Source organism: Lepisosteus oculatus, chromosome 3, assembly GCF_040954835.1.
Source record: "Lepisosteus oculatus isolate fLepOcu1 chromosome 3, fLepOcu1.hap2, whole genome shotgun sequence".
In the NCBI taxonomy this organism is placed as follows: Eukaryota; Metazoa; Chordata; class Actinopteri; order Semionotiformes; family Lepisosteidae; genus Lepisosteus; species Lepisosteus oculatus.
This window is the reverse complement of record NC_090698.1, coordinates 3,243,095-3,260,004: the sequence shown is the minus strand read 5'-3', so window position 1 is coordinate 3,260,004 and position 16,910 is coordinate 3,243,095. Positions and strand designations below refer to the sequence as shown.

The 16,910-nt window shown below is 42.8% G+C and overlaps 1 long non-coding RNA gene across 1 annotated transcript in view; it reads left to right on the top strand.

Annotated features, from left to right (window-relative positions):
• The first annotated feature begins 1,734 nt into the window (after positions 1-1,734).
• LOC107076651 (uncharacterized) overlaps positions 1,735-16,910 on the top strand; it is a 111,080-nt gene continuing 95,904 nt past the window's right edge. The window contains exon 1 of the long non-coding RNA XR_001477834.2: positions 1,735-2,129. This is a non-coding gene — a long non-coding RNA (uncharacterized lncRNA). The remainder of the gene's footprint in view (positions 2,130-16,910) is intronic.

Here is a 16,910-nt window from a genome sequence, read left to right as displayed (position 1 = left end):
GTTAGTGGGGCCAGTAGGGGGCGCACACCTTGCGGTCTGTGTGTGTACTAATACCCCAGTATAGCGATGGGGACACTGTACTGTAAGAATGTGCTGGAGACATAAAACCAAGGTCCAAACTCTCTATGGTCATTAAAAATCCCAGAGCGTTTCTTGAAAAAAGAGTAGGGGTGTTATCCTGGCATCCTTGCCAAATTTCCCCCTGGCCTTTACAAATCATGTATTCCTAATAATCCCCATCTCTGAACTGGCTTCATCATTCTGCTCTCCTCCACACTGAGAGCTGGTGTGTGAGGAGTGTACTGGAGCATCATCCAGATGGGGCTGCACACTGGTGGTGGTGGTGGTGGAGGGGATCCCCATTACCTCTAAAGTGCTTTTAGCTGAGTGTCCAGGAAAGGCGCTATACTGTATAAGTGTTAGGAATAATAATAATAATTATTATTATTATTAATTAAGAGCAGAGGCTCAACAGTCTAGGGGGAGTGGCTGGCTCACTTTGGGTACAGGAGACACTGGCATAACGAAGCAACATCCTGAATCAAAATGTCCACCAAAGTCCTTAACTGAAGACTGAGATCAAGGGCCACGGGACGTCGCTCTCTTCTGCCCAGGAGTGGATTCCTGGGTCCAGAGTGTGGGCACCGGCAGGCTGTAGCGCAGGAAGGGGTAGGGCAGAGCACCGTGAGACTATTAACCTAACAGCTCGACACATCAGAGTCAGTACCGTGCTCATACCACAGGGCACAGATGTTTTCATGCTTTTGCAAGTGACACTTGTAAAGAATTGCTAAGGAAAGAGGTGATTTTCCAGACATCTGTTTCGATAAGATATTTTCGTAAGGGGGCGTGTGGAAAAAGTGCCAGCTCCCTCAAAATTTCCGAATGAATGATATTCAGAAATCTCACGCCAGTACAGAGCACAATCTCACAGTTTAATGCCATTCTAATGCTTAAAGGGAATTGGCAGAATCCCTCAGTGGTCACGTTCTTGGTCCCAGCACCACTGATGGTTTTATGGGATTTAGCTGTGGGAGGCGATCGGTGTCACCTTGTGGGGAGACAGGTCTGATCTTTTATCCCGTGTGTGTTGTGTGAGGCGACGGTGAGGAGCTGCTGATCCCAGCAGGGGGCTCAGGGTTAGGGGGTGATGCAGTGGCCTCCATGCTCCACTCTTATACACCCTTGTACTTGTAAACTTTTGTATGCTCTTTCGCAAAGAAAGAAAAAAAAAGACTTTTCACGGTAACTACTGTATGCCCTAAGTGTCACGATCGTAAACCCCTCCTTTTAAGGACGCTCCAGCCCTTCTTTGTTTTTTACTCATCTCCTGCACCTGCCCCCTGTTACAGACCCCTTTCCAGTTCCCCTTAAAAGCCAGATGCTGACGCTATTGCGGGCTCTGCATTGGTTTTCGTCCCAGGTGAGTCCGGGACCTGGCAGCGCCTGGTCCCGTTAAGGTTTTAGTTCCTGTATTTGTTCCTGTTCCCATTCCCGTGCCGGTTCCGACCCGGTTCTTGTTTTTATCTGGTCTGTCTTGGATGGATCGCCTGGCTTTGGACTTTTGCCCCGTTTTTGGATCCCTCTTTTTGACTCAGCTCTGGTCTGTTTGCCTCGGCCACGCCTCCCCCCCCCCGACCACCAGCGCACCGTGGACACGCCCCCCTGTCTTCATTCCCGACTCCCGCATGCTGTTTTCCCTGTGTTTTCTCACTCTGCCTTGGATTGTGTAATTGTAGTCTGTATAGCAGCCAAATGAGTTGTCTGAAAAAAAAATTATATTGTTGTGATTCTTGGAAGATGTATGTTGAGGTGTCTAAGAATTTAGACGATGTTCTACGTGCACTGCGGTGTCACCATTTGCAGGTCTCCAGAGCTTCAAAGCAAGCTAGGTGTTTGTTGAGTTGTTGACAAATAGTTTGAAGGAATCCTCTGGTTTACCTTGGTTCATTAAGTTCTCGGTGAATAATTACGAGTCAGCAACAGTCCAGGAAAACAACACAAAAAGACCGAGAGAAGGAAGGACACTGGCTGGACCCAGTCTGCCCGATTTATCACTCTTTCACTAAAGCTGTGCCAGAGAACAGAGGTGCCAAACTCGGGTGTCTCTAATTATACCAGCTGCTCAGGTACTATATATTCTTGGCATATCTTTACAATTTTGATGTTATGATTATTTACGTTAATTATTGATTATCCTGCTTGGTGTTTTCTGTCATTTCTATTTTCATAACCCACTATTTTATAACAATGTACAGTACACCATGGTTAAATAGGTGACCATGTTAAGGTTAAGCAAACCATACTGTCCTCTGTCACCTTAAAGAAGGCACTTACCGTAGCACTTACTGTAAAACGTGATGAAAGAAGGCAATTCTGTTGCCGTTCCTTTATACTGTAACAGCATGACTGTTGGCAATGCTCTTAATGTTTAACAGTTCTGAAAATCCCCAGCGTTAAGGCCACTTTGCGTGCTGTGGGGGGGTTTAATTCCTGTTCTTAAGCAACCCCCCACCACCCCCTGCCGGCTCTTCATTACTGAAATGATATCACTGCATTGCTAAGGGCCCTGCGCCGTGAGTGTGCTTTAACGGCACCTGCAGCCCGAATGTAACCGAAACGCACTGATCGATATATACAAGCCAGAAGACATTAGCAAACACGGCCTTCAACAGGGGGAGAAAAATCAATTCAAATCATGTTAGAGAATCTAATATTCATACAGTGAAACCTCATTTCCAATCCAATACAGCCTGATTCTATTTAAAGATGTGTTCTTGAACAGCAGCTTTGTGGCACTGGGAGCTGTCAAGGAGAAAGAAACTGTGCGTGTGTGTGCCTGAAGTTGCCTTTCAACACGCAGTACTGAGGGGCAGGAGTGACCTTTGACCTGTGGCTGGCTATGGTGCATTTGTAAATTACCAATAACCGGCAAGGATTTTCCGTGCTCTTCGCATGATAAAATTTGATACTGAAGAGGGGATGTTCACAAGGGCTTGAGCTGGTGCATGAATATTCATGCGCACGGCCATGCACAGATAAGGTGATGGAATCTGCACTGGAGCAGACTCGGGACTTGACTTAGGCACTTACCTGGCATTATTTACCTCTGTGCATTTCTCTCCTTGATGAGATTTCTCTGTGTAACCCCTGAAACAGAACCTGCTCATTTTAAGATAAGGTTTTCTGGCAGTTGGATCATGTTCTGCCCTTGCTGTGTTGTTTTTTTTTCAGAACAAATCTGTGATAGTGAGAACATGACTTGTCACCATCTGAGTTCTGAGCGTCTAATTTATTTGCACTTTGCAGACCGGGGCTGGAAGTTTGATATTGACTGAGCATTATGAGCAGAGAAACAGTGTTCCCATCCTAAAAGAGTTTAAATCTTTTCCAAATGAAATGCTGTCACTTAGTAAGTAGAGGCATTTGTTGAATTGTGCTGCTGTAGAAAGTAAAATCTCTGTGTTCCCTTTTTGCAACCAGTACATACTGTAATACTCCTCACCATCATTCTGTCTTAATTAACTTTTTGATTTTGCATAACATTACAACATTTTCTGGTTGAAGATAATCTGAAAAACATAAAAAAACATTGGCAAAACCAATCTTGGGGATGACACTTTTGATTTAGGTTCTTTCTATTTTATGTGACACCTAGTCATGCCCCTTAAAGAAGAAATTCAGCAAAGGTGGGGTTAACTAGAAAGTGGCTTTTGGCAGGCAGCAGTGCTGGGTGCTAGTGTTAATGTGCTGCAGACTGAACTGCACACGAGCCATGTTAAGTACAGTCTAGGGTCCAGTCAGTGCAAACCGTGAGGATCTAGGATTGCTAATACAATAGCTTGTAGCTGGCACTTCAAAGCTCCTGCCTTGAAAAACAACTTCTCGATCTGTTGTAATTTTCAAGATTGCGTATGCGTTGTGCTTGACAAGAAATCAAAGGAATTGTTAGCAGTTGACCCAGAATAAAAGGGGAGTGTATGCTTATGTGAAACCAGCTTGGCGTGTCCAAAATAGTCTCACAAGTAATTCAGTTTTAGGTTAAGGTCTACTGTAGTCTGTCCATTCTGGGATGACCGCAGTGACAGTGAGCCAGGTCCAGTTTCCAACACCTCCAGGGGTGTTTATACTATTTTATAATGTTCTAAAGTTTCTTGATGTGGTCAGAAAACCAAATGCAAACAGGTGAAAAGAGAAAACGATAGTGTGCAGCTGTGCTATTGTGTGCAGGAGAACATACTGTAGCTCCCATTCCTCCTTCATTAGGCCGTGTGAGTTAACATTCACGCTCATTTCACATACTGCAAGGACAGCAGATCCTTCTCACCAAGACTGCTGCTCTGCAGTGGGAGGTGTGCTTGCATTACACTCCGGGTCACTGTGTGACTTTACTTCTGCATGTCGAATCCTACAAACAGCCAGCTGGAATCGGATGCACAGTAACACGCTGAACCACATCCAGTGTGTCAGTCTGGGGATTCCTGTAGTGCCTCTGTGAGTGCATTTTGAATCCTACTGTTTCTTATGCAGACACTCTGATATAGTACACCTACTGTAGCTATTTCTAAAAGCAGAGACGTACGTACAGTAGCAAATTAAAATGATATAACATTCTGTGGCCTTTGGCCTCTGCCTCTCCCGGTAAAAAAAAAGCATTTGTACAGCAGTTACTTAAGGATGTCTTCCAGGCCTGAACAGCCAGCTCTGAGTGATGGAGAAACCCAGCCCTGCAGTTCCTCAGGCCTCCTCACTCACTAGCCCAGGCCGGTCAGATTAAGGACATGGAAGGTTCTGCTTCATGTCTGGATTTAGTTCTTACCTTTTCTGAGTAAACTGGGTCTACTGCAGTCGGTCCTTTGCGTTTTTGTAGTGTAGATAATTGTTATGGTACTGAAATGCTCATCCTGTGGTGTCAGGATGCTCAGCTAGCGAGATCAGTGGGAAATGAACTGCATTTTTAAATGAGTTATGTGTCAGTGATGTCTTTAACATAACAGTACATCCAGTCACCAGGTTTACATAAGAGTCCTGTTCAGCAAGTCTTTACTTAAACCCATGTTCTACGTACTGTAGTCAGAAGTGACCTTTTCCTAGCTGCTGCGTGACACATAGAGAAATACCATTCATGATGTTGCACTGATCCATTCTTATTTTCCCTCACAGTGTGTGAGGGAGAAGAGACAGGAGAGCAGAATTACCAGCTTTTCAGAGTTTCCTGTCCTTAATGGCAGACAGGTATAGTATGTGTGTTAATCACAGAGGGTCGTAGAGAGGGAGGGAAAGAACTCTGCAGCAGCCGGGCATTCATGGGATCTAGAGGGAGGAAACATCCACCTTTATACAGGGGGGGGGAGAGAAATTAAACAATTAATGTACCTCTGAATAAAAAAAATAAAAATGTTTTAAACTCTTAACATTAGAATATACACCAAATACACAACTCACAAATATACAGTACAGTAAATAAACATCGGAGAGTTACATTTGAACAAATTTAAAAATACTGTACTTTTCCATACCCAAAACTGTACTGTTCAGAAAGAGCACAGATAAGAAGATCACCTGGGTGCTTCCATGACGTGATTGTGATTCGGTTAACCTCCGTGTCCAGGGAATAAGCCTGTCACGGATATCGGAAGGGCCAGGAGACCAATAAAGACCCTCTGCGTAGCGGTAAACAGTAAAACGGGGAAAAGGAGGTTAGCCCAGGCTGAGGGGCTCAGACGATGTCGGAGTAGAGACCTAGGCCCTCAGGCCACGGACAGGAGCGACCTGGTGCTAGGCGGGTCTCAGGACATCCGAACCTCAATGCTGAGCCAGGAGCAGAGCAGACACGGGGAGTAAATAGGCTACACAACAGGACACACCGGAAAGACATGAACAATCACAGGGAACTACTGTAGGAACAGGACAGAAGAGCAGCGCCCTCTAGGTGTACTGGGCGTGACAAAGCCGAGTTGATGGGCAGTTGTTGCAACTGTGTGTGACAGCAGACGGAGCCGGAGAGCCGGCGGTGTCGCTACCTACGTGTGTAACATACTTGAATCGCGTCCATTAAGCTTTTTGAGAATTTGAAAATGCTCTTCCTGTGTAAATAGTGTCAAAGCAATTATTTGCCCTCTGCCTGTCATGTTTTGAACATAAATTAGAATGAATGGAATCGCAGTGCTCTAAATGTACTCGCTTGCTTTTGTGTTGCAGTTTTTCACTTTAGGACTGTTTAACTAGGAAATTTAGCCTCAACAGTTTTCTGAAAGTCCAGGGTTAGAGAGCTATTGCTGCTCATGTACTGTCTGTCAAAGTCAAGTTGAACATAGTTTGGGGAATAGCTGAGCAAATTTTGATTTGACAAGGCATGGCTCAGACAAGAAGAGACACCGATGCCTTTGCCTTGATGTCATTTTCTTGAATGTTATTTTATATATTTTTTAATAAACATTGTTCTCTAGAAAATAAGTCTTGAACCTGTTGTAGAGTATTTGGCACAAGCCTGACGGCATAACACCCAAGGACAAATCTCAAATCGCCATTTGTTCTGGTGGGAGTGGATGAGATGCATTGCAGTTAACCTCTGCCTGATGATCAGGTGCTCTGGTTGAAAGGATCTGCAGCCCAGACTGCCACTCTCCTGCTCTGCGCATCTTTGGGTGGAAAAACGCAGATGTTTAGATTTTGCTCAGCAGATTCCACTGCGCTGTGATTTTCAGTCCAGTTCCACATGATGGATGTGGTGTGGATGCTATTACTGTAGCCCTGATCCGCCATCAAGCCGCAGAGGAAACCTGTTGATACTGTTATGTCACACACAGCGTCCGTTTGGGGTTCACGGCGCTGTTGCGCTTTTGGTTTGGGGGTTACTGCTTTACGGCACTTGGGTGCCTTGGAGGGCTTTTGATTTTCTGTGTCAGTTAAGAGTTATGCACATTAAAGAGCAGAGGTCTGCAAAACTTGCGTGCCTCACTCCCTGGTTTTCCGCGGTGTAACGGATACGGCACAAGTATCCCAACACCTGCAGTTCTCTCCTGTTGTCAGGGATGGGTTAAATCCCTGTAGTCATTGCCGTTGAGCAAGGACGCATTCAGCCAGCCCAGAAGACCGTAGGTTGCCCACCCCCCATTCAGCACAGCATGGAAGAGAAAATGCACAGTTGCACCAAATGCAGTTAATTGAGTGAAAGCCTGGAAGGCAAACATTTTTTCAGTCTGGTTGCCAAATTTGCTCTATAAAATAGGTTAATCTGAAAGGGTACAGTACGTTTTGAGTGAATGCTTGCATTTTTGTATTGTACTTTTATTGTTTTGTTGTTGCTTCTCTGCCCTCTCATTATCATCTACAGAGTCAGGCAGTGCTGCCATAGAATGTGTTTTTCCTTAATTTTAAATGTCCTTGATGTTTAATAGGTCCCTCGAACAACAGTTGTCTAGAGTATCTGAATCGGGTTCTGGCTATAAAAAGAAGCAGTCTCAGACACCTTCGATACCTGTTTATGTATCACCATGTGTGCCCTTATAAGACTTGGACCAGGCTGTAAGTCAAATGTGTTTGGAAATCTTCAAGCAGGCCTGGTTTTGCAATTTACTTCAATGAGTCACTTTGGTACATGTTTGATATTTTTTTTTTCTCAAGATCGGTGTGGTATGAAGCAACAGTGCTTTCTTCAAGGCTTGGTCATTTGGTGTAAAAATATCTGCATCCCTGCATTTTTCAAGAAGCAACTCTGAGTCCAAAGCAATAGGGCGACCAGGTGTCATCAGTGTTTTTCCTCTTTAATACCTTTTGACAGTAAGAAACAATTCTGGTTTCTCTCTGCCTCAGTACAACATGTACTGTAAAGCCTTGTGTTGACTGGTCTTAGGGTTTGCAGCTTAGACCAAAGGCTCAGTCAGGTCTTTTTCCTGTTTGCCACAATCTACCTGATCTACTACCCGATCAATAGTTATATAAAAAATGTATCAATGCAGTTGTATGAGATTTGTACTGCCCTTTTAGGAGCCTGTTTCATTCATGCAAAAATGCCTCTACACTAGTGGATTGTTTTACATTGCACATCTAAGCAATAAATGGCTATTTAGCACCTGTCAGATTTTCATTAGGTGGTTTGTTGTTGGTAATCAGCTCTGAACCTATAATTGAAAAAAACAAAACAAATGCCTTATCAAAAAAACATTTGATCTCATCTGGCTCTTAACATTTTAATAGGTCTGGTTCAATAGTGCATACTAATTTTGGTCAGACTTTGACTGTTTAACAGCACAAAAATAGTGGCTGATTTTAATCCAGTTCTTCAATATGCAGGGATGTACTGTAGCACGATTCAATATATTATATTTCCCACTTCACATTAGATAATCACAGCATATGACGCGTCATTTAATTTCTGTTTTCTACAGAAGTATAATGTATTCTTTTAATTTCGTGTGTCTCACGGGTTTCCATGCCTACCTTGCTGAAAGAGGAAACAACTGTACCCCGGCACTCCCAATTTAATCTGCTTGGGCAATCACATTTTGTTATACTCTGGTCTAATTTATTCAAGTAAATTAGGCCAGACCTTTTTACTCTTGTGTAATTGTTTGTGTGTGAAGTGAAGCACCTCGCGATCTCAATTACCACGTCTTATTTAAAAAAAAAACAGCACTTCCATTACTTCAGGCAAGAATAACTTCAGTTAAGGACAGGTTTACTTTTTTCTTTTGGAAATGGCCCACAATTCTCTTACATAATGATTATATTAGAGTTTATGACTTCTTACATTACCTATTTAGACTGAAAGCAAGCCATTCAAAGTCTGGTAATCTGTCTACCCCATTTAATTGTTCAGTGAACTAAAGTTTGGAAGAAAAGCAACTCCTCTAACCAGAATACACAATTCTGTTTATATTTATTTGTTGCTTTGGGGAAATCCAGGCTTCTTCTCGGTCTCTGTTTCTAAACCTGCATAAATGGCAGCTCCAGGAGGAGCCATCTGTGGTATCCTAGCAACGTATCGAATTGCTGTACAAATCTTGCCATGAAACAAAGCAACAGGCTAGTCTGGCTCCTGAGTTCTCTGAGAAGTTAAACGGAAACATTTGTGAATACCAAATTGCACTTGAGCTGAATCACTTTGCTTTGTGGGGTACTAATCATTTAAGAGGACTTAAAGTCAGACATTCAGGCAACTTGGGCCTCAGGTCCTCTTGCACCACGCACTCTGTCATGTGAATTTGCGCGTTAATATTCAAGGCGATTTGCACTGATAATACAGGTGCTATCTGAGAGAGATTTCTTCAGCTTTTGCAAGCTAAGACAGGGAGTTCTGCCTTTCTAAAGAATATGTACATGAAAACAGGTGGTATTATTTCTTCTGCTTGTCATTCAGTTTCATTTTTTTAATTCAGAAATTAAAGGTAATGACAGCATCTCAGAAAGCCTTTATTTACCCCACTGCTCACCCAGGACTCCCACTGCTTCAGTCCTTGAGAAACTGTGGAAGAAATGGGGAGGCTGTCACTAGCTGACATGTTCGTATCTGTCTGAATTACAAATTGCCTGCCCTGCGTCTTCATTATTGCCAATGCAACTGATAAAAATAGTAAATGTTCACCAAGCAACAAATAAACAGACCTCTTACATGTACGGTTAGGCTTGTCCTTGAACTGGTTATGCTTGAGCCCTCTAGAATGGTAATCGAGCTGCAGAGAGAATAACATTAGGTTTTAGTGGATTTCAGACAAATGCTCTCAGGACTCGACTTGGAGAGCTTGTATAACTTCATATTAATCACTTTTCAGCTCCAGCATTAAAATCACTCCAGCTTCCATTTGTAACATAAACTTGTCTCATCTTGTCACAGGAAGGGAACATCATCCGTTGTGCAGTTTGGCTTCCTTTATGTATTTATAGACTAGAGAGGGTGGAATTGGTGTTTTAAATCAATTCCAACACGGGGGAGAAAAAAAAGCTTTGAAGACTACTGTGCAATATACTGTAGTTGCCTTTATACACAGCTTTTTTTTAAATTAACTCTGGAACCTGATAGTATACCTCAGCATGTCAAGGTATTCTTTGAAGAAGCTTCTGCTTGGCACATTGATAGGTGGACGTTACGAATCCTGGCATGCAGGCTGAAAAACATCTCATGAGAGAACTCGCCTGAGAATGTAAAAAGATATAGGGAGAGGTTGCCTCGAATATGTGCGTTGTTTCTTTGCACCCCTGTTGCTTTTTACTTGAGTCGTCTTTAATACATTTCCTGCACAATTGCAAGTGTAGTAAACTGACAAAGCTGCTAAGCCTTTCTTTGTTTGCAGTGAGAAATGCAAATTCTCAAGAGTACTTAAATTAGCGCAGTGTATTTAGGGATTAAACTGGTTCTTATGGCTAGCTGTGGCAAGGGTGGTTCTTATAAATCTTCTTACTGTGAAGATTAAGAGATGTAAAAAAAATGGGACTTTGTGAAGTAAGGTTCATAAAAGGGATGGAGTATCGATTGATTGATTTAATAAGCAGCCTTTTAAGTTAAATTGCCAGTCCAGTTTAGTTTATTCATAAAGGTTAATGTTTTCTTAGACCCTACATTTTCAGAGGGTTGGAACTTTCTATGATTCTGCAATGTGCTGGCTGGCTATGTACACTGTATCAGGAAGACTGCGTGCAAATTGTAGATCTTTCTTCACTGTCACAACCATTATGTTTTTATTTAATGCCATGAAAAGGGCAAATTGAAGTGTTCTACCAACAGATCAATTGTGGAGTGTGAATCTAAGCGATAAAGTGTACTTGTAACAGTTTTGCTTCCAGACAGTGGGCAGCTTTCTGTGTACTGTTTAGCAAAGCTGTGTGGCTATCTTTAAACTAAGCTTGAATGAACTGTAGCACGATTTCATGTGTCATAGGAAACTAGGACCATTAAGCTGCTTCCTCAGTTTCAGTATGTCTCTAATTTAGTCTACAGGGCTGTATGGCTGTACAGTTAAGGAGTGCTGTACAATACTTGGTCAAAAGCCTATTAGCTTGTTATTTGGAGCTATTTTTGTACTTCCTGTCGATGACATATTGGAAATTCGGTAGCACAGCATGACATTCATTATATAAATCAGCTGCTGCTGTTAGGTTCCCACAGATATATATTTTTAAAAATTTCACACTAACTATACCAATTTATACTGTTACGTTTGGCTGCCAAGTGGCATTCAGTGTCTTAATCTGAACTGCTGCTTTATTTTAACTGTCATTCTGTCATACATGAAAAAGTGTATTTGGAAGTTATGAGGAAATCTGTTTTTGTCAAAGATGGATGTGACTCCTGCCAATCTTGCTGTATAGTAAAAAGTGTGTTAATTCTTGTGATTTAGTGTGACGATGTGCAAGTTATATAGTGATGCATCAGTGAGCTGATCCAGACCTCTGCTAGGGGAAATTCCCAAGTGATTCTTGGTGTCATTGCTGTGCCATGTGAAATTCGCTATCAGGGGAGGTCGTGCCAGGGTATGGCCATGCCTGGCCCTTGAGGACTGTTCAGAACCTGCTCATTGTGTGCTACAATATGTACAGTAAATCGGCCAGGCTCTCTGCTTCAGTTTCCTAACTGGGTTTTGTGTTCATCTGGAGTGAGGAGAAGCACTTACTGTAATTAGTGCATAAATTCTAAATACAAAATTGTGCACACAGAAAATATAGTTCTGTTTCTGTTTTATTTTGTTATTGAATTAAATTGTGTTTCATGTGGTTCTGTTGGTTTTTTGCTTCTGCTTTGTTTTATTTGTTTTATGGGCAAAGTGCCTGGAGATATTGTGAAGAAAGGTGCTTCATAAAATAAAGTTGATATGTTCTTAGATACAGGAGTGGTTATTATATTTGATATACATTATATTTTTCCAGTTTTCTGTGCTTCATTTGCTCTGTAGGACAGAAGTCACATTTTCATTATTATTTTATTATCATTAGCCAATGTCCTATTTTCTGGGGGCCTTATGCCATTTCCAAAGTTTTATGCTGTTTAAGTAGACAGGAAACCAAAATTACAGGCAAGTCCATTAAACTAAAATTATGTGGATGCAAGATCCTAGATGATGGAACTGTAGCAACAGTGGTATGCACAAGCAAAACAAAATGAGGCAGAATTATTAAATGTGGATACAGAGCAGTAATGAGTTTTGTGTTTTGTTTCTTACAAAAGACGGAGACAAGCAATCCTGATTTGGATTCTGCAGGATTTGTAAGTCATTATTTAACCTGCTGTGTCAAATAAATTGAATCATTAAGTCGTTGACACTTCTGGGTGGAGAAATGTCAGGTTTTGAGTACCGCTGGTCCAAACCTTCCTTCCAGACACCAGCTTGTGAAGAAAGGGCGCCTGTAGAAAAGTAAAAGCTCAGATAAAAGCACATCCTTTTTTTAAATGTGCTTTAAGCATTTAAATTAAACCACACAGTTTGGATTAATCAGGTCTTGACTGCAACTGGGGTTCAGGTGTGGTAACTTACCATCATTTCATCCTTAATCCACATCCCTGCTGATGTCAAATTGCTAAACAGAGGTCTGAGCTTCAAGTTTGTTCTCTGCAACTTTAAACCTTTCCATTTATGCTTTGCCGATAAAGTCAGTGGACCTTTTGCAGCCTCACGAGCTGCCATGCTGTGAGCTGTTCAAGGTGATAAAGTTTTAGTGCTGACTGTAAATATGGTCGCCATACATTTTCCAGAAATTGAGAAATTGCACTGGCTCCATTTGGGTGACCTAATGAACAGCCACAGCCTGCAGATTCTAGCCTTTAACGTGTGCGTGTCAAGATTGTAAATTGTCTTCTTCCTTGTCTTTTCCCGAAAACAATATGCTTGGGACGCCGCTGGAATAAAGTGTGAAATTCAGGGGTACTGGGGTACAGCTGCTCTTGGACCTTGTTCTGAAATCATTTGCATCTTGAGAGCAATAAGCCAAATGATGGGTTAATAACAGGCTTGACAGCCCCCAGACATTGGCTCTCAGAAATGGAAGTTTCCCCTGTTGCAGAACCAATGGCCACTTCAATATGTCCCTGATGAAGATGATTACATTTCTTGCTTTGCTGAGATTTTGCCATTCAAGATAAAATGCCTTTTCGAGGACAATGCAATTGCCCGCAATAACCTATCATTACATCACAGAAGGTTCACTGCACTTGCATTTCCACCAGGGAAGGAGGAGGCAGGGGGCTCAGTATGCTGCAAAATACTGGTTTGGGTTTCCTTGTGCTCCCTCTGTGTCTGCAGGCTGGCTGGGAACAGTCATGTGGGTACAAGAGTTTGACAGTAATGTACTGCCAGGGTGAAGTTTCTTCCTGTGATTAAGCTGATTTCAAGACACAGCCATGCAATTAGACCTGCCACGTGTGTCAGAAGAACCCAGCCCCACCAATAGAGCTTCCCAACTGTGTAACAGTAATGCCAGGTTTCATAACAATGCCATTGTAGTAGGTGAAAAAAGCTACAGCAGCGCTTCTAATTTCACAGCCTGTTCATTCAGTGCTGGAAGACTTAGAAATCTAGCCAGTCTTGTTTGTGACCACTACCTGCTGCTTACTGCCATTCAGGGTGACTCTATGTGAGAAAATCAATGTTTAGACATTTCTATTTCCTTACCTTCCGACTTTGATAGGTGCCCCACTGGCACAGACAGAGGTAAGGCTGAGGTTGTAGTAAAGATGGTATTGTAATAATTAAGTGAGAAGAGGGAGAGGGAGGTCACTTCTACAGCATGTAAGACACAACCAGTAGAAGACCTCATTCACTTATTAAGGGAGAAAGAAGAGATACTTCTACTTTGAAAGACTACACTCCATGTTTCCTTTTAGACTGATGCATCCATGCACAGCAGATGTTTAGGACATATACTGATGGAAAAAAGAAATGCAACACCTCCTTCTCCACACTGTGGTCCTCCCTTCTACGTGGAACAGGCTGAAGAGTGACTCGTCCGTGAGGAGGACCTGATGCCACTGCTGACGAGTCCATCGCAGCCTCTGTCTGGCCCAAGCCAGTGTGACGTCTAGGAGGTGTGAGCAGAGGGCCTCTGACAGGTCGCCTTGCTCTAAGGCCAGCAGCATAGAGCCTCACTGTCCTGTCACTGATGTGGGCATTGTGTCTGCCGGCAGTTTCAGCAGCAGTACGGGCGGCAGATCTGAAACGATCTCTCAGATGGACCAGTCTGATGTGTCGGTCCTGCTCTGGTGTGGTCACTTGGGGGTGACCGGATCTTGGACGATCATCTGTCCTGCTGGTCTGCTGAAACCTTCTCTGCAGTCAGGACACAGTGGAGCGACTTACTCATTAGTGTCTGGCAACGCTGGCACATGACATGCCACCCTGCAGCATGCCAATGGCCCTCTCCCTTGCGTCTGGTGACATTCAAGGCATTATAGAATGGGCAGAAAACTGACTAAATGTGGTCTTTTTCTTGCATTGACCTAAGCTTTGAATTAAGGCCTTTTTGAAGGTGATCAGGCACTGTTCCACCTGGACCTCGTTGGGTAAAAGTGCACCTATCGTGCTTTCGTGTGATTGGCAAGTTGCAATGCCTCACTGCACAAGCTGTATTGCTGGTCAGAGGGCTTAAAACAGACAACATTTTGTGAAAGTACATAAGTTATACAGTAACTTTAGTATTCTCATTCCCAGAAAAATGTTTAGTTTCTTTTTTCCATCAGTACGTATTCCCAGTCTTACCAGTCTCAAAGGCATTTTACCATGCATTTGTGTAGCTATGTTATGAATCCACATGTATTTCATCAGGCTTTGTCAGAGCTCTTCATACTTCTCTGGCTTTTAATCATGATTCCACTTTGCTTGACGACTACAACCGTTCCACCCAGGGGGGGGTCATGAAATTTTAGTTTGCTTCAAATTTCTGAAACTGGCACTAAGCTCCAGCCATAGGTTGACTTTATTGAATTGCTCACAGGGGGACAAACTGTTTGGACTGGCATCTGGTGGCCATTTGTGTTCCAGTAGAAGTTGCTGAACAGGTGCATGGAGGCCTAATGCATCTGAGTTTCTCAGACCAGATGTTGCAATGGTACTTGTTAAATTTTACACCGCTAGGTCTGCCATGCAAAAAAAAATGACTTTCCTTGTTATTCCACAGAGAGGCTGATTGGAGGGATCATTTTTTAAACAAGGCCTAACTCTGTGAACCGAGAATGAGCAGTGACTGCAGGTCACAGACATTTGAGGGCAGGAACAGAGAGTTATTGGTTAAATTCAAGAGTGTAACCAGACACTGTAGTCCGATTCCCTCATCTCACCTGCAGGGGAGGTTAGACGGCTGCAGAGACCTGACTGTGGCTTCTTCTGCGGGGCAATAGATGACAAAAAGCTGCTTCTACAGCCAGGCTGCCCATGGGAAGAAGGAGCCCTGCTGGCACGGAATGAAGGTCCTGTGAACAGCAGGGAAAGCAGATGGACAGGATGTCTAGTCCTGGTATTCCAGATGTGGAGAGGACGGCACAGAACAGCAACAGATAGGTGCTGTGCCAGTAAAATTGTGGCACACCTTGGCACAATTGTTGCGGCTAAGTTAAGACCAACCTGATGAGGCGGAAGTTGAGAGTCAAGCTGGTGACCTCATGTTACAGCATTTCAGAGACACTGGATTTAATTTGTATATACATTTGTAGTAATTGCATGAGATTTGTTTTGTAGCATTTGTTCCCAGGTTATTAGTTTGGCAGGCAGTGCTTATTGGCTGCTGTTCAATTTTTGCAAAACTTCAGCACTGTTTACCAAGGCTTTCTGCAAGTCTCACTCTGCCCAGCATTGTGGAATGCACAGCTCTTAATTCGAGCTCAGTCTTATCTTTCCGCGCCCAATATAAACCGCAGTACATTTCTGTTAATCCTTTGGCCAGGTAGTGGAGTTAATGGCTTGTTGCAGAGGCTGTAGCAGTAAGAAAGTCTTTATCTGGTGACTGCTCAAGCAGAATGAATAAAACATTGCGGAAAACTCTTTGCTAAGCACACAAACTTTAAATGCCCATATTCTTAAGAAAAACCTGAAGTTTTCAAACTTTAGTCTTTAACAGTGTGAAACAGAGTGCCTCTGTGTTCTTTTCTAGCACAAGTATTATTAAAAAGCTTGTTTTTAAGAAGTCTGTGAAGTGAATCAGAAGTTTACAAAAATAAGTTAAGAATTTGAGGGTTGAAAGAAATTAACAGTAAGTGGCTAGTTTGAGCCTTTCAGGCCCTCAAATCAGGTCAGGTTTGGCAGAGACAGTACAATAAGCTTTCCCTGGGATACCACTCATGCAAAATCTTACTGTTAATATCAGCATTATACTGCAATCTCTTCATCATTTTGCACAGAGCTCACCCGTGTTTTGATGACAAGTATTTAGCTATTACTACAGTGTTAAGAAAGGTAAAGTTCTGTAAAGATTAAACTGAATTTTTGGGTAAATATTCAGATACCTTGAAGAATAGTATACAAGGGTCCTGTGACTACCAGGGTATTAAAATGAGAATTCAGAAAGAAGTTGTAGAGAGAGAGAGGAATAGTGTGAGCGATTCTAAGCTCATTCTGAATTCATTGAAATCCTTAATCTAATACAAGCTTTTATCTCTGAATAAATATACGAGAAGGTTTGGCTTTAGCTTTAGTGCCCAGCCTTTCCACGTTTCCTCCTTTTAAAGCCTGTAAGATGAGGGGCTGAAATAACACCGCTAGATGATAACAAAGCAGAATTTTCTCTTGCACACGCCCCCCATAAATCTCTCGGAGCGCTTTGCAATAAATCAGAGTGCCAGAGAACATGGGAGAACATGGAGCAGATGTGCTAATCTGAAGCCCACGACACTCCAATGCTCATTATTGGAATGTGGCACTGTGGCTGGGGATCTGTGCCTGTGGCTGGAAGGTTGCCAGTTCAAATCCCGGAGCTGGCAGAGGAATCCTACT